Raw genomic sequence first — 18,689 nt, forward strand, 5'->3', positions numbered from 1 at the left:
ATTCTATATATATAGTACACCCTACATGTCATAAATTAAAATAAGAGAAAAACACAGCTAATTATCTTTTGACACGGAACAATCTATAGGGAAAGTAATTCTACAGAGTTTCATTACAGTAATCATGATGGAAGAGTGCTTTTTTACTTTTTAAAAGATTTCTAAAGATTTGTCAGCTAACAGAAAAAAAGTGTTTCTTCCATGGCACAGTTGAAGCAATTAATAAAGAGGAGTGACATTAATTCGAAGTGCCATTTCTACCTCCTATCTACAACCTTGATGGAAAGACCAAAAGCTGGCAAGAGTATATGTTCTTCTGTGAGGGACAGAGAAAATATATAAATATTTAAAAGAGTAAATAAATCTTGTTCCCCAGGCCAGTGTTATAGGAAATTTGGCTTCTAGTGTAAACCCTAGATCCAGAACACATAGCATGATTTCTTATAAGGGCCTTCCAGATTCCAGTGAAGTGAGATTCCACAGCTTATTTGCTTTTTAAAAAAAAATGAGTAGTCAAGCTTAGATTCAATGTATAGTAATTGGGATAGATACCTTTCTCCCTCAAAATTAATTTTAACTAGTATTTCAATCAGTAAATCCTCATGTGGGCTTTCACTGTAATGCAACCTAGCTCTGGCCTCAGCCTGCACTGAAATGCCATGAGTGAAGAATTGCTCTTAAGAACTTGTACTGAATTACCTTCAATTTGTTCTCATCTTTATAGACACAAATTTGTGTGCCAAATTTGTGTCTATAAAGCATTGAACTCAGCTCTTTGGCCCTGAAAACTGTGATTCCAAAAGGAATGTGATTATTTTCATAATGTTTGACAAATTTAATGGTTAGGTTTTTGTGCACAAGATGAAATAGTTTATCCTTGCTCTTTCTAGCAGATGAATGAAACAAAAATAATATCTGTTCAAACTCATTGCATATGATTTTCTATTTATGACAGATTTGTATGTATTGTTTTGTGAATGTGACTACTTTTGTTTTACTACAATTATTTTCTATTTTTTCTTTCTTAGAATAGAGTACTCAAAGTACAACTACAATTGAGCCCAAAATTTGCCTTATTGAGACAGTTAAGTGAGTTTTGTCCTATTTTATGACCTTTCTTGCCTCAACTGTTAAGTGAATCAATTAGTAAAATGGTTGTTAAATGAATCTGCTTCCCCATTGACTTTGCTTGTCAATAGTCGCAAAAGGTGATCACATGACTCCATCATAAATATGAACCTGTTGCAGGCATCTGACTTTGATCACATGGCCATGGGAATGCTGCAACAGTCATAAATGTGAAAAAGAGTCATAAGTCACTTTTTCCACTGCCACTGTAACTTAGAGCTGTCACTAACAAATGGTTGTAAGTCAAGAATTAGTTGTAAAGATTAACTTTGAAGCCAGCACATATCAGGAAGAGGATGATCATATTATCTGCATAAAGAAAAACAGATAATGGTTTCCTAGCTCTGGGGGATGAAACGAACATTTTGTCAGAAGTTAGATACTTGTTAAGGACTTGATATGCATAGTAAATTAAATAGACGTTGCTTGCCTGAACGTCCTTTCTGGGCGCGCTGCTGGAGAATCCAAGAGCGTGGGTAGTTTCCCTCAGCTAGGCTGATACTGAGTGCATATGACTTTAAGACAAACAGTTGACTCCGCCTCCAGGGCCTGGCTGAGGCTCAGTTTCTTTCACAAAGAAAGGCACATACGAAAGTCCAAGAGCCATCCGGAACCTCGGAGCAGAAGCCGGCCAGGGTGGGTTGGATTCTCCAGCAGCGTGCCCAGAAAGGACATTCAGGCAAGCAACGTCCATTCTCTAGCGCGCTGCTTGGAGAATCCAAGAGCGTGGGACATACCCAAGCAAGTGCTAGACGGGGGGGGGGAGGGAAGGGGGGGAGGCTGAATGCTCCCGGGTGTCAGAAGGAGAGATGACAGCCTGTAAAACATGCCGTCCAAAGGACGCCTCAGCCAAGGCGAAGGAGTCAACCTTGTAGTGGCATATAAAAGGCGTAAGAGATGTCCAGGTTGCAGCTCGACAAATGTCCAAGATGGATGCCTGTGTGGCCCAAGCCGTCATCGTGGAGGCGCTCCTCGAGTGCGGCAGAATACGTCCGGGAGGTGTCCTGTTCCTAAGGGCGTAAGCTTTGGCAATACATGCCTTGAGCCAGCGACCAATCGTGGCGGAAGAAACTTTGTGCCCCATTGACTCTGGTAAGAAGGAAATGAAGAGCGCTTCCGATTTCTGAAATGGCGCCGCACTTTTGATGTAATATCATAGCGCACGCCGGACGTCTAGGGTATGCCACTGAGCCTCCAGGCGATGGTGAGGAACCAGGCAAAAGTCCAGGAGGATCAGTTCTTGCGAACGATGGTAGATCGAATTGATTTTCAGTATGAAAGAAGGATCCATCCGAAGCACCACTCTGTTTGTGTGGAAAATGCAGAGGTCGGGACGGAAGGACAGAGCCGCTAGTTCAGAGACCCTCCTAGCAGAGGTAATCGCACAAGGAAGGCGACTTTCAGGATCAGAAATTGGAGACTGACAGAGGACAAGGGCTCGAAGGGCAGAGACATCAGCACCTGGAGAACCAGGGCAAGGTCCCACGTCGGGTATCGATGGACTACCGGGGGACGGAGATTAGTGGCCCCTTTAAGAAATTTCCGAATCCTCGGATCCTGCGACAGTGGACGATCTGACGCGCACAGTAAGACCGAGTTCAAGGCAGCCACCTGGCGTCGGAGAATATTTGACGCAAGGCCCTTGTCAAATCTGTCCTGAAGAAATTTGAGGAGAACGGCCGCAGAAGCCCCGGCCGGGTCAGTGTTATTCAGGGAGTACCATTGACGAAACACCTGCCAGGTAACGTTGTAGATCCGTCTGGTAGAAGCTCGCATTGTGGTGATTACCCATCCTGACAGGTTGTCCCTTCTCAGGAGGACCCTCTCAAATGCCAGACGGTCAACTGGAGCCATTGCGGCTCCAGGTGTTGGATGACCCCCTGGCTGAGAGAGATCCGATCCTGGGGGATCCTCCAGGGGAGGGAGATCGACAGGTCCAGCAGGTACACATACCACGGCTGACAGGGCCAGTGCGGGGCAATCAGAAGAACCTCCGCGCCCTCTGATAAGATCTTGCGCACCACCCTCGGGAGGAGCGGAAGGGGCGGGAAGGCATACAACAGACCGTGAGGCCAGGAGCAGCGGAGGGTATCTGTTCCCTCGGACGTTGGGCTGGGGAATCGGGAGAAAAAGCAAGGATGTTGTGCGTTGCAAGGGCTCGCAAACAAGTCCACGAGGGGAACCCCGAACCTGGTCGACAGCTCTCGGAAGAATGCAGGGTCCAAGCGCCATTCTGCATGGTCGATGTGGGAGCGGCTCAGCCAGTCTGCATGGGTGTTGTCCGACCCGGAGATGTGTTGAACCGAGATGGAGAATATGTGGTCCTCTGCCCAGGAAAGAAGAGACAGAGCCTCGTCCAACAGAGGCTTGGAGTGAGCGCCGCCCTCCCGATTGACATGTGCTTTGGCCATAATGTTGTCCGTTAAGACCAGCACATGGCACCCCTCTATCTCGGACTGAAAGTGGCAGAGGGCCAAGTGGACTGCCCTCAGCTCCAATTTATGTCGTTTTGGAGGTCGTTTGGTGACCAATGACCTTGGGCCATCTTGGTGGAAAGATGGGCGCCCCAACCCATCAGGCTCGCATCCGTTGTTACTGTCACCCTGGGAGGTTCCTGAAAGAAGCATCCCCTCGCTATAGCGGGGGAGGTCCACCAATGGGGGGACCGTTAGATGGAACAGGGGAATCGGACCTTTGACCTGGAATTGCTGCCAAGAGACTTCTGGTATGGGAGGAGGTACCATTGAAGGGGTCGGGAATGGAGGCGGGCCCAGGGAACGATGTGGATGCATGAGATGAGTTTCCCGAGCAGTTGGGACAGCTGCAGGATGGAAACAGATGGGGATGATTGTACCTGCGAAATCAAGGCTGCAATGCTCAGACGACGATCTGGGGCCAGGAAAATGTGTCCCGTAGCTGAGTCAATGATTGTACAAAGATGCAAGATACGAGTTGTAGGTTGTAGGTGGCTTTTCTCGAGATTCAGAGAAAACCCATGTCGTTGCAAGGTGTCGCGCACTATCTGCAGGTCCTGGAGGGCCCCTTGGTGGGACGAGGATAGGACGAGGATATCGTCCAAGTAGCAGAAGACTCTGATGGGAATGAGTCTGAGAGAGGTGGCAACTGCAGCAAGGATCTTCGTAAAGGTTCGGGGCGCGGACGAGAGGCCGAATGGCATGGCCTTGTACTGAAAATCCTGGTTGGCATAAGAAAACCGGAGGAAACGGCGGTGGGATGGCCTGACCGGAATGTGGAGGTAGGCCTCCTTGAGATCGATGGAGGTCATCATGTCCGATCTCCTGATGCAGCCCAAGATCGAGCGGAGGGACTGCATCCTGAATTGATGGTAAGTGATCAGTTTGTTTAACTCCTTTAGATCCAATATCCCCGTCCAGCCCCCGGAGCTCTTTGGAACGAGGAAAAATATTGAGTAGAAACCAGTTCCACGATGTTCTGTGGGAACCGGCTCTAGAGCGCAGATGTCCAGAAGGTGCTGGATTTCCATGGACATCAGGTGCCTCTTCTCGGGGTTGGCGGAGACGGGACATTGGCACGAAGCGATTGGGAGGACAGGAGGAGAATTCCAGGGTCAGACCGAGGCGAATAGTTTGGAGTATCCATGCGTCCATTGTTGAAAGGTTCCACTGGTGGAAGAAGAAACCAAGACGCCCACCGATGGGGTGGGACTCGGTGCAGTCATTTGCCCCGTCTGAAGGATCGTGAGCCCGTTCCTCGAAAGGGATGCTTGGTGGTCTGCTGTTGTCTAGCGCGGTCTCGAAAGTGAGTCTGGTCGGAGGGACGGTCATAAGAGAAGGATGAAGAATGGTAAATGGTGGAACTGCTAGTCCCAGGCTCAACCCGAAAGGGCTGGCGTTGGCCGTACGGGGAAGAGCGGCGATCAGCTCTACGATACAAAGATGGCATGATCTTCCGTTTGTCTTAACCTCTATGAGGATAGGGTCCAGCGCCTCCCCAAAAAGCTGAGAACCCTTATATGGGGCAGAGGCAAGCCTCCATTTGGATTTTGCGTCTGCCCTCCAATGCTGGAGCCACAGGAGGTGACGGGACATTACAGTGGAGACCAGGGAGTGTGAGGTGAAATTGGCCGCCGCCAGGCCTGCATCGGCGGAGTATTCCGTGGCTGGTACCAATTTGTTAATGTCCTGGTGGAGACGGCGATCGTCGGGTGGAAGTCGCTCCTGTAGCTGGCAAAGCCAGATCAGCGAAACCCAGTTGAAAAAGGATGCAGACGTGGCAGCTCGTATGGCCCAGGCTGCCGCCTGATGGGACTTGCGGAAAACGAGTTCGGCTCTCCTATCTTCCGATCGCAGACCATCCATAATATCGTTGGAAAGGACTGCAGAGGAAGTCAAGGCAGCAATAGGAGCATTGACAGATGGTAGCACAAATAGATCCTGGAGACAGGGCACCGAGCAGAACAGTTTCTTGTCGATGCCAGTCAGAGCCGTGAGAGATCCGGGCTGGGACCAGGGCCTCTGAACGACTTCAGAGAACAGCTGCAGACAGGGAATGAACTCCTGGTCTGGTTTTGGTACTGCAAAGAGGGCCTCATGAGGACTGGGGTCTCCCTGATGCTCAGGGCGAGCCTGAGGGGAGGGTAGCTGCGTGGTAGCAATGGCTTTGTGGAGCAAGGTCTTGAACAGAGAGGGCCTGAATAGACCCGTAAAGGCTGGTTTATCCGGCAATGCGTCTTCATCATCCAAAAACTCCATATCCCTATTGTCATCGTAGTCAAATTGGGAGTCATCACTGTGAATCAACTCCTGTAAGGAATACTCGCTGGGTTCGACCTCAGCATGAGAGACGACCGGTCTGGGAGCCTCAGAATGACACACCGGGGGGGGGTATTTGGGCTTGAAGTCCCTGAGATTGAGTTCGTTGAGGGAAGCCAGCCGCCATCATCCTGGAGAGGGTAGCCGAAATCATAGCCTGAAGATCGTAGTAAACAGCCCCGCCGCCGTAGGGGTAAAAGTGGCCTTTGGTGCCCTACGAGGTAGAGGAGGCTGAGGCAGATGAACCGGCACAGTGGTCGAAGGCAGTGCAACCAAGTCGGTCTGCTGGCCAAAAACGTCCATCTGGGGTACCAGGATGACCCCGGCCGAATCTCCTGGAGTATTGGCAGGAGCGGGTTGTTGGCCCAATTGATGAGGAGATGCGGGTGCCACTGCCAGAAGCACCACTGGTTGAGGTGGCGGCTGGGCCTTGTGCTGTGCCTGGTCAAAGCGATGTTCTAAGGCATCATTTCTCCTTTTAGCGGCCTTATTCTCAGCAAAGGATGATTTGTGGGCCTTAGATGGTGAGGCCTTGGCAGAGTCCGAGGAGTGTTTGGGCCGCTTCTTAGGCTCCTTCCGCAAAGGGAGCTCGGAAGATTGGGTCTTGGAAGGGCTATGGGTCTGTTCCAGGTCCGAAGATAGCTCCGAATCGCCCATGGTAGAAAGTGAACCCAGCCCTTAATGAAAATGGATATATGAAGATATGTAAAAAAAAAATTTTGGGGGGTGGGGTGGGGTGTAGAGTGTCAATCACCCCTGGAGAACTTCCCCCAACAGAAAGTTCAGCTCAGAAGCCCCGTCCAAATTATCCTGTGGAAAGGCTCAGATAGAGACTGGAGAAGGCTCAAAACAAAATGGCCACCTGTCAGAAGTGCTGGAGAAGCTCCCCACGACTGCGCTGGTAACGAGCTTCAATGGAAGGCACCAGAGCCAGCCGGCTCAGACGTGCTGTGGAGGCTCGTCGGTAGGCAAGACCCAGGCCTTCAGGAATGTCCGTTACAGAGCCCCTGGAAGACGATGGCGACGGGAGACGAAATGGTGGCCGTGCGGGAAATGTCCGCTCGAAACATCGCCGCGGCTGTGCCCTCGAAGGCAGTGATTGCAGGCGCGAGACCAGGTCAGTTCACTGAAGCGCCGTCACGATGAAAAGGGCCGAGATCCTGCGTGCGAGCATTAAAGAGTGCTCCAAACACCTCAAATGACAGGAAACAAGTCGCCGAGTATGCCGTGGAGCAACCGGGCAGGGGTCAGAAGCTGCTCGACAATCAGGAGAGACAAATAGTGATGGCGGTTTTGCCAGCAAGCTGGACAACCGACACAATCACCGGCGGCATGATTAAACACGCCCACAGAGATGCCGGTGGTAAGGCAGAGCTCTGTGGCGATGTTCCAATGTGAGGAAGCGGAGGCGGGAGGCCTGGAGCCCCAAGACCAACACCGCCCCGGTGTTCCAGGAGATATCAATAGACTCACTGCATTATAGATGGTAAGGAAATAAGGTTTCTAGCTAAATTTGGTCAGAAAGCAGCAGTTAGAGTTCTAAGTGAAGGAGAAATCCAAAAGCACTCATTCAAACCCGACTGAGTGAAAGGAACTGAGCCTCAGCCAGGCCCTGGAGGCGGAGTCAACTGTTTGTCTTAAAGTCATATGCACTCAGTATCAGCCTAGCTGAGGGAAACTACCCACGCTCTTGGATTCTCCAAGCAGCGCACTAGAGAAAAGAGACTTGTTTAAACCATTTTACAATTGGGAATTTGGGCTGAAATGCTTCTATTCACTGTACATTTGATTTGTTTATATATACTTTTACAGAGCATAATAATTAATCTAGTAAATTTGGAATCCATACAGTGTTTGATTATTTCTATTATAATTTTTAGAGATCTAAATTTTCTGTTACATGGTTTAGGATAATTGATTAATCTACAATTGATTGTTTGGAACTATTGTGTCCTGAATCTTTACCAGCCAAGACCTGCTTTTCTTCTATCCAAGCAATGTGGTCCCCACATATGTTTGCTATATTAAGAACACTTAAGAGACTGTTTAGACAGAAATCGGACGTTGTACTTACCTGAACGTCCTTTCTTGGCGCGCTGATGGAGAATCCAAATCCAAATCTTGGGGAGTTCCTCAGCTTGCTTGCCAGACTGGGTGAATATTTCTTTAAGAGATCCTCTTGGCCACTCCTCCCTTGCTTGGCTGAGCTCCAGTTCATTCACAAAGGCAAACAGAAACGGTGCTGTCATGAAACAAAACAATAAGAAAAAAACAACAGTTCTGGCCAGAAGCAGCCGGAGGGGTGGGTTTGATTCTCCATCAGCGCGCCGAGAAAGGACGTTCAGGTAAGTACAACGTCCGTTCTCCAGCGCGTTGCTTGGAGAATCCAAATCTTGGGATATACCCAAGCTAGTCAGAATTCGGGAGGGCGGCTGCGGCATCCCGGGAGGGACCAGCCAGAACAGACTGTAGCACACGTCGACCAAACGAAACCTCAGCCGATGCAAAGGAGTCAATTTTATAACGTCGAATAAAGGGAGTTAAGGTAGTCCATGTTGCGGCCCGACAGATATCCAGGATGGAAGCCTGGGTAGCCCAAGCGCTGAGGTAGCTGTGCTACGGGTAGAGTGAGGGAGGATCCTTCCCGGCAAAGGAGTCCGTCTGGTGCGATACGCCATCACAATGCAGGCCTTAAGCCACCGACCAATCGTGGATGAAGAGACCTTCATGCCCAATGTAGAAGGATGGAAAGATATGAACAAGGCCTCAGATTTACGGAACGAAGCCATCCGCTTAATGTACCGACGGAGAGCCCTCTTCACGTCCAAGGTGTGCCATTGGAAGAATCAATTCTTGGGCTCGGTGGTATAAAGAATTTACCTTGGGCAGAAAGGAAGGATCCGTACGGAGCACCACTTTATTAGGATGGAAAACACACAGGTCGGATCGCACTGAAAGCGCTGCCAGCTCTGAAACTCGTCTAGCCGAGGTGATAGCCACCAGAAAAGCAACTCTGAGCGTCAGACATCGAAGGGAGACCGATGCCAGGGGCTCGAATGGAGGTGACATAAGAGCAGTAAGAACCAAGGGTAAATCCCAAGTTGGATATCAATGGAGAGTAGGAGGCCGGAGATTGGAAGCACCCCTCAAAAAGGTCCTTATACGTGGATGCTGTGTCAAGGGTCGATCGTCGACAGAAGACAAAACTGTGCTTAGAGCCGCCACTTGACGCCTCAATGTATTAGGAGCGAGGCCACGGTCCAACCCGTCCTGCAAAAACACGAGAACATCAGAGAGAGACGCTGTCATAGGGTCCCGATGGGTCTTAGAGCACCAGGTGCAAAATGAGCGCCAGGTGGCGTCGTAGATACGGTTTGTTGAGGCCCGTCTGGCGGATTGCATAGTGTGGATCACGCTAGCTGGGATGTTGTCCTTCCTCAGGCGGATCCTCTCAAATGCCAGACGGTCAACTGCAACCATTGTGGATCTGGGTGCAGAATGACCCCCTCGCTGAGAGATATCCTGTCATCGGGGATGTGCCAGGGGCTTTCCACCGAAAGGCTCAGGAGGTCCACGTACCAGGGGCGACGCGGCCAATTGGGGGCGACCAGGATGAGATCTGCCTTCTCCTCCAACAGCTTGCGAATCACCCGAGGTATGAGCGGAAGAGGAGGAAAAGCGTAGAGTAGGCCCCGAGGCCACACGCTTCGAAGTGCGTCGCAACCTTCTGCTCCGGGACAGGGGAACCAAGAGAAGAATCAGGGGAGCTGGGCATTCAGCTGGTTCACAAAAAGATCCACTGTTGGGATCCCGAAACTCCTCGACAGATCCTTGAACAATGACGGATCTAGGTGCCACTCCGCCTGATCTACTTGAGTGCGGCTGAGCCAATCCGCTTCTACGTTGTCTAAGCCGGAGATGTGCTTGGCTGTCAGGGACAGAACGTTCTTCTCCGCCCAATGTAGCATCCTTGATGACTCCTCCATTAGCTGTCTGGAATGGATTCCTCCCTCCCTGTTCATGTGAGCTTTTGTTGTTTTATTGTCCGTGAGGACAAGCACATGTCACCTTTTCACAGATGTCCGGAAATGAAGTAGAGCGAGGTGGACTGCTCGCAGCTCTAACCAATTTATGTCATGTTGTAAATCCCAAGTGGACCAACGGCCCTGGGCGATCGATGACTGCAGATGAGCGCCCCAGCCGAACTGACTCGCGTCCGTGGTTATTGTTATCCGATTGGGTCCTGGAAATAACACCCCTTCCTTATGGACGGGGATATCCACCACTTGAGAGACAGACGGACCACTGTCGGGAGAACGACTGTGAGGTTGGAGCTTGCTCGGAGAAACCTTTGATAGGGCAGGAGGAACCACTGAAGAGGACAACTGTGAAGCCGAGCCCACGGGACAATCGTGATGCACGAAATTAATTTGCCGAGTAGCTGGGACAAGGTGATCAGACGAACGAATCTGAGCGACAAAACCTGCATCACCAAGGATCGAATGCTGCGAACCCTGTCAGGAGACAGAAAGACATGACAGCTGACCGAATCTATGACAGCTCCGAGATGGAGAATGTGAGTGGTGGGTAGAAACTGACTTTTGACGAGCTTCAGAGAGAACCCATGCTGCTGTAAAAGATGAGAGACTGTCCTGAGGTCGTCCACAGCTTGATCCCGAGTGGCAGAGAGGATAATGATGTCGTCCAGGTAGCACATAACTCTGATCGGGACCTGTCGCAGAGAAGCCGCCAAGGCTGCTAGCAGCTTCATGAAGGTCCGAGGGGCGGACGAGAGGCCAAACGGCATGGCCCGATATTGGAAGTGCCGGTTGGAGTAGGCAAATCGAAGAAAATGTCGATGTGAAGGACGGATCAGGACATGCAGATAAGCCTCCTTGAGGTCGATTGAAGTCATAAAGTTGCCCCGTCGGATGCCCTGCAAAATCGACTTGAGCGACTGCATTTTGAAATGGTGATATCTGACGAACTTGTTCAGCGCTTTCAAGTCTAAAATCCCTCTCCAGTCCCCGGAAGACTTCGGGACGAGGAATAGGCGTGAGTAGAAACTGGATCCCCGTTGTTCCACCGGCACGGTTCGATGGCACAGATGTCGAGCAGATGATGTATCTCTGCATCCATCAAAGCTCTCTTCTCTGGATTTCCAGGTACAGTACATCGGAGGAAGCGGTTCGGAGGGCTGGAGAGGAAGTCCAATGTGAGGCCGAGCCTCACAGTCTGGAGAACCCAAGCGTCTGTTGTGGAAGAGACCCACTGGGGCAAGAAATGAAGAAGACGACCGCCAATGGGGAGCTCTGAGGGATAGTCACTTGCCCCTCCTGAATGGCCTGGAAGTGGCCCCTCGGAATTGCCGCTTGGAGCTAGATTGCCCTCTGCCCCGGTCTCGAAAGGCAGAATGTTCAGCGGTACGATCGGCACCCTGGGAATAATGTCTGGAAAAATAGGAGCCACTGGGCCCTGACTCCGCCCGAAAGGGCTGCCTCTGGGTATACAGAGTAAACCTTCTATCATGACGTCTGAAAGAGGAAGGCATAACTTTTCGTTTATCCTTATCCTCCACCAGTATAGGGTCTAATGCTTCCCCAAAGAGAAGGGAACTCTTGTAGGGAGCAGATGCCAGCTTCCATTTTGACTTAAGATTGGCCCTCCAGTGGCGGAGCCAGAGGAGGCACCGAGAAGTAACGTTGGAAACAAGAGCCCGAGAACTTGGCTGCAGTCAAAGATGCATCTGCGCAGTACTCCGTGGCTGCCACAATTTTATTTATGTCATGGTGGAGCCTGCTGTCATCTGGTGGTAACCGCTCCTGCAATTGGTGCAACCAAATAAGGGATGCGCGAGCAAAGAATGAGGTTGACGTAGCTGACCTGATGGCCCAGGCAGTCAATTGATGCGTCTTATGAAGAGACAGCTCAGCCTTCCTGTCCTCGGTCCTGAGACCGTTGAGCACATTGTTGGAAATAACGGCAGAAGAAGTCAGCTGGGCCACGGGGGTGTCCACGGAAGGCAATTGGATGAGATCCTGCAAAGAAGGATCCGAGCAATACAATTTCTTGTCCAGTCCGGTAGGCGCAGAAATGTAGGCCGGTTGGGACCAGGATCATTGGACTACGTCTGTGAATAACTCCGGACATGGAATAAAGTCTTGGTCAGGCTTTGTAAGTGGAACAAGTCGTCATGTGGATTAAGAGTTGACTGTTGTGATGTTTGAGCGGAAGATAGTCCCATATTTGTGGTAACTTTGGCCTTGTGGAGCAAGGACTTAAACATGGAAGGACGGAAGAGACCCGTGAAAGCGAGATGTTCAGGAGCGAGGTCCTCGTCTTCCGACAACTCCATCTCATCAGGCTCCTCCTCGTCCCAGAGTGAGTCTTCCGCCAGAAGGGATTCAGGATGATGGAAGTAGCCACGATACGGGTCACCATACAGTTGAGCCGTTGGTGGATGGGAAGATACCATGGAGGGGGGTTGAGGCCCCTGAGAAGGAGCTGAAGTCAGGATGCGAGAGATGGTCTGAGACACAAGATCCTGAATGTCCCTAGACAGAGCAGGTTGAAGGCCCTCCGAAGGGTGGAGTCCAGCGGCCGTAGGTGTGAATGTTGGCTCAGGTGCTGGTCTACCAGAAGGATGGGGAGGGAGAACGCTGGGTCCGGGTGCAACAAATGGAAAAGCTGCTTCTCTAAGGTGTTGAACGTCAGAAGCATACTGAGCAGCCACAGAATGATCTTGAGTCACCTGAGTAGACCGATCAGGTGACAACTGTCGATTAGAAGATTGAGCCCTCTGCTGAGCGAGAAGGTATTGTCTCTCAAAGGCCTTGCGCTTCCTCTCTTCAGCCCTATCAGCAGCAGATGAACGAATGGTAGGATGAGGGCTAGCAGATCTTGCCCGGACATCACGTTGTTTAGAAACCTTGGAAGTGGTCTTTGAACGTGTCTTGGCCTCTGGAGGACTATAGGCCTGATCAATTTCAGAGGAAACATCAGACTCAGCCATGAGGACCGCCAATCCAGGTAAGTCAACGAAGAGGAATAACAAAATTGATTGATGAAAGTTGATCAATGAAATAATTGTTTTTTTTGTTTGTTTTTGTTTTTTTAACAGGAACAAAATCGAACAGAGAAGTGATAAACTCAGATATGGCCAATAAAGGTGTCAGAACACACCCAACAGCAGCTTTGCCACCACTCACAACCGCAATATAAACTGTTCAAATATTCCTCTCCAGCCGTAATTTAAGAATCCTGTGATGTTCTGACTTGAAGAAAATGGCACGCGGCTCGAAGGCACTTCAAAATGGCGCGCGGCTCGAATCTAGCCGCCCAGCGCCATTGCGGAGTGAGGGAAATGACAGATGGTGGTTAAAAATGGCACGCGGCTCGAAATTAGCCGCCCAGCGCCGCAGTCAAAGGAAGGAACCGAAAACACAGCGTGTGGAACAAAGCTGATGAATCGGCACAGCGAGCTCAGTCAAATGGGGTTTGCAGGTAGAATGCATAGACCCCTGGCCGCCAATTGAAGTTGGAGCGGTGTGGAAGGCGGCGGTGGCTTTCCGGCGATCCGGAGCCAACGCAACCGCCGGCAGCGAGCTCCACGTCTCAGAGATGCCTAAACAGGTATCGCTCCGAGGAAAACGAGGCAGAAGCAAACAGAGGGGAGCCCCCTGGAAGAGCCCCAGGGCTAACTCACCCATCGCGGCAATTACGGAGCTTGGAAGACCGACAAATAGCTGAGAAGCCTATCGACAAATCCACACCGCTCAGAAGTCAAGAAATTTAAGAAAATTTCGCTTGGAAAATCCAAATGGGAAGAGTTCTTCAGCCAAATTAGCCAGAGCCAAGGGATAACCCAGTCTCTTGCTTGACTGAGTGAATGAACTGGAGCTCAGCCAAGCAAGGGAAGAGTGGCCAAGGGGATCTCTTAAAGAAATATTCACCCAGTCTGGCAAGCAAACTGAGGAACTCCCCAAGATATGGATTTGGATTCTCCAAGCAGCGCGCTGGAGAATAATAGGATTTTCTTTTCTTTTTTAAAAGATTGGCACTGTAATAGAATAATAGTAGTCTCCGAGCAACTGGACAGAGCAATCAATGTATGTGAAGAGAAGACCAACACAGGAGCCCACTATTCTGCATTAGCTTTTATAAGTAATGCCAGAAGAAAAGAAGATAAAATAATCACAGGATGGAGATTGGGTCAATGGTAGCAGCTCTGGGAAGTAAAAAGAAAGAGGGAAACAAAACTAGATGTAAATGTAGGCAGGGAAAGAGATCAAAGAAAAGGAAAAGAAATGAAAGATAGCTTTCCTCAGATATATTTCAATTTCAGCATGAAAACAATCTCCCCCAAATGGCTTATCTTCAAAGGTACCAATGCTTTTCAACAGCGAACTCTGCAATTGCTTGTATTTCCTGTCCACTTTTACTTTCAGCATCATTTTTTAATCTTTTAAGAATTACAGGGAATGTATGATCCCCATCCACAAATAATTATTTAATGTGGGGGCGGGGGGAAATTTCATCTACTTATAGATTAACTGTGAGTACTGGTAGTTCTTTATAGGATATGTAGAGGAAAATGAAAATACACAAATGTTAACAACATATTACAAGCTAGAATAACTATATGGATAACTGAGTCTGATATGCCTTTTTCATTAAAAGAGTGCAGATGATTAAAGAGCTGACGCTTGTCAGAAGCACTCTTAGCCACAGCCACCATCAAACTTCTAAAAAAGGCATGAAACAAAGAAAAGCAATAAACACTCCCTACAGGAATTTTTTTTATCTGTATCAGGTTTTTTTTTAATGCTCCCAGTTTATATATGGGATAGTTTCATTCATTCATACATTCCTTCTAATACTATATTTTAAAATATGTAGATATAAATATGATTTCATCTGCCTCGTTGGGAACTGATTTTAGAAACAAAAGTTTTCAAACCTTTATCTATTTTGGACAATACCTTTAGTAATGTATCCCAGTTTCAATGAAGAAACTTCACAAGGAAGGAAGGAAGGAAGGAAGGAAGGAAGGAAGGAAGGAAGGAAGGAAGGAAGGAAGGAAGGAAGGCAGGCAGGCAGGCAGGCAGGCAGGCTTTGTCCAGATTTGATAAGGGTGCTTTTCAATGTTTCCAAGTGGAGGTTTCATTTTTTTCAAGACGTTCTCATTATCACAAAATGTACTCTTAACTCTGCAGTTTTAAAAATAACTGACTGAAGTATTCTAATAAGATTCTATGACAAAACATGAAACATGCAATTGGTAGCCCACAAACTGGTTTGTATCCTGTCTGTGGCATCAAGCAAGAACAACCTCAAATGTAGATATTATATATGTACTAATTTCTGAACCACAGGCCAGATATTCCTATTCAATTCCTCAGTGCCCAGATGGGCTGCTTCCATCAACTCCCTATGCAGATGCACCACCACCATTTCCTTTCTAACTTTGATTCTAGCTTAATGGATATATCTCAAATCTTCCACAATCTGTGGAGGAAAAGAAAGGCCAGTGGCCCATCTATTTTAATGTTTTTATTTCCTAACAATTTATGAACTGGAGATAAACAACTTATTGCTTATAAGCTCTCCTTATAAACATTATAGGTGTTCAATATTCCTCCCAACCTGAGATTCTGAAACAGATCTAATAATAAAATATGTTGTTGGTGTGCTATAAAACAAAAGGCCATCCTTTATCATCAAATAAGAAGAAAAAGGCAATATACAAATGCAGGTAATAAATTATAATAAATATATTTCATTGCAGAAATGCCTTTGGTCTCCACAAAAAGAGCACTGTAAGAGTCTAATTTGCCTTCTGAAAACTTGTGTTATGTGACTGGGAATACCAATTATGACAGCTACTTTGCAAATGCAGCTACAGCATTCAAAATATGACTCTAAAGTCCTCTACTCCCATAATCTTGTGTTATGAGTTAAACATTTTTAAAAATACAGAGAAATACAGAACTCCCATTGCCTCACAGACATTGTTTCACATTAATTACAGTATGACTTTGTCACAATTAATAAGAAACTTTAGTATGCATGCAACTTAAGGTGCCTTTGTGATTGATTGATTGATTGATTGATTGAATAAATAAAAGTTAATTATAAAATTGCTGTGTGATCTCTTTCAGTGGAGCCAATGTAGGCTATTTCCTATCTACCTATAAAAAAATAACTGAGGTCTCTCAAAATAGGAAAAATAAAGTTCTTAGCAGCACAGCTGGAAACAAAGATTTATTTAATTCATCTTTCCAATTGGAAGTACTGATATATCAATTTGTCAAAAAATTCTGCAACTCTTTAATCAGTGCAAAAAGAAAATTCACAGGAAGAGCATTTTAATCTGAAGACCTTCTTGGACAAAGAAAATGGCATATGCAACAGTCATAAAAATAAATTTTCTAGAAATTTCAGTTCATACTGGATATAAAGAAATAATTATTTATCATTTTGTGTGTGTGTGTGTGTGTGTGTTTGTGCGCATATGTATGTATACACAAACACACATACATACTGTTCAAAATATAACGATGCCAAAGTAGCCACTGCATATGCAAACACTTTAATATACAAAGTGTTCATATATTAGAAAGTTGCCTTTCAATTATCCATTTCTAAAACATCGGTCCAACTACCAATCAAAACTTGATGAATAAAATTTACTACCATTGGCACAGGAGACTAACAAACATCCATTTTCTCTCAGGAGAACATATTCAACATCTGACAATTCCACTGAATTCAGTATTGAAACTCCATCTTTTATTCAGGGTGTGTTCCAAAAGGTTTCCTGGCAAATATCTAACCATGGCAGAATAATGTAAGGAAATATACTTCTTCAGGTAATTCCAATCTAGGGAATTTAGATATTTATTAGTGATCAAGTGATCAAACAGAATTGCGTTCAGTGGTTAGAATGCAGTATTGCAGGCTAATTCTGTCAACTGCCAGCAGTTCGATTCTCACCGGCTCAAGATTGTCTCAGTCTTTCATCCTTCTGAGGTCAGTAAAATAAGGACTCAGATAGTTGGGGGCAATATGCTGACTCTGTAAACTGCTTTAAGAGGGCTGTAAAGCACTATGAAGCGGTATACAAGTCTAAGTGCTATCGCTACTATGTAATGTAAGCCCAAATATTGGCAGCAGCTAACCAACATTGACTGATTTCAAAATAATCCAGATCTGGTTAGGTAGAGACCACCAAAAAAAGGACAGGGAATACTAGATAGGGAAGTAGAAACAAAAACATTTCAGAAAAAGGAAGTGGAAAGAGCACTTTCATAGTTATGAAAGATAACCATATGTCCAGAAAATTACCAAAAGATGAGTTCGCCTAAAGATTTTACCTATGTCAGTATTTCTGAATCTTCATAACTTTAAGCATGCTGTCTGAGGAATTCTCGAAGTTAAAGTCCACGCATCTTAACAGTTTCTAAGATGAGAAATATTTATCTATGTCACCAAATCCTGACTGCATTTTGTACAAGCAACTATCTCTGAACCCTTTTCAAGGAGAAACCAAGCTGGAGCACATGATAAGTCTATCTGAGAAGTCATCAGAGTATGATTATTGTGGGCAAGCTACCTTTCTTTAGAGTGTGTGTGTTTATGTGTGTGTAAACATTCCACACAATTATTATCATTAAGTTCTGGTCATGCACCTATATTCCCGGGGTGGGTTCTAAATTTTTTTACTACCGGTTCTGTGGGCGTGGCTTATTTTGTGGGCATGGCTTGATGGTCATGTGATATTTAGGATTTAGCAGAGGTACTGGTCTACCAGGCTGTACCGATCTACCCATTTATTTTTGCAGGCACTGATCTACTCATGTATTTTTGCAGGCACTGATCTACTCATGTATTTTTGCAGGCACTGACCTACTCATGTATTTTTGCAGGCACCGGTCTACTCATGCATTTTTGCAGGCACCGGTCTACTCATTTGTTTTCTTTTAACACTGATCAGCTGTAGGGCGGCCCTTTGAAGCCCCGCGGCAAGAGTTTAAACAGTTTTTTTCCCCTCTAGCCATCAGCTGGGACTCAGGAGGCAGCAATAGATTGGGGGTGGGGCCAAATAAAAGGTAAGAATAATGCGGGGGGTAGGGGGTGGGGCCCAGAACCAGTTTGGTGACGTCTTATCGTCACCACTACCGGCTCAGGCGGAACCCACCACTGAACCTATATTGTTCTGTTTCATTATATACCATTGCAAATGGAAAGCAAAAAAAGTTTCTCTATGTCTGTGTGTGCGCAGGCATGCACATGCTGTCAGGCCCTAGTTTTGTCAAGTACCTTTAAGGTGCCAAGAAACCAATAAGAAGCATCAAAGTTGCACATCTCCTGTGACTCTGTTAAATTAAGTTATTAATGAGGGCAAACATAGCCCTTTCAATGCAATTTAAGAAAAAAACTCCTGAAATTAAATATCCTAAATAAATATTACAAAGGCAATTTTTAACAAATTGGCTTGACATTTTCATATTTTAGCTTGAAATCTGGAGAAAGGACGTGGCTTTAAAGAGAAAAATTCAACTCCATTTCCCTTTTTGTATTTCCCCATCAGCTTCCATAGCTTGTTGTTTCCAAAAAGGACAAAGTCCGAGGTAGGAAAAAAGGAAAACTTTTGGGAGAAAAAAATAAGGATGTGAAGGATCCCAAATTTCTGCAGTGCTTTCAAACTAATTGCAATTCTAAAACTAATTTCTAAATGTTTTATGGTTATTCTTTACATAGTTTGCA

General features: G+C 46.9%; 1 protein-coding gene across 2 annotated transcripts in view; it reads right to left on the reverse strand.

Moving 5' to 3' along the window:
• MIER1 (MIER1 transcriptional regulator) overlaps positions 1–18,689 on the reverse strand; it is an 86,805-nt gene that overhangs the window by 15,659 nt on the left and 52,457 nt on the right. The window lies entirely within an intron of this gene.

The sequence above is a fragment of the Pituophis catenifer genome, unplaced genomic scaffold (genome assembly GCF_029215685.1).
Source record: "Pituophis catenifer annectens isolate HBS135680 unplaced genomic scaffold, rPitCat1.0.hap2 SCAF_3, whole genome shotgun sequence".
Taxonomy (NCBI): Eukaryota; Metazoa; Chordata; class Lepidosauria; order Squamata; family Colubridae; genus Pituophis; species Pituophis catenifer.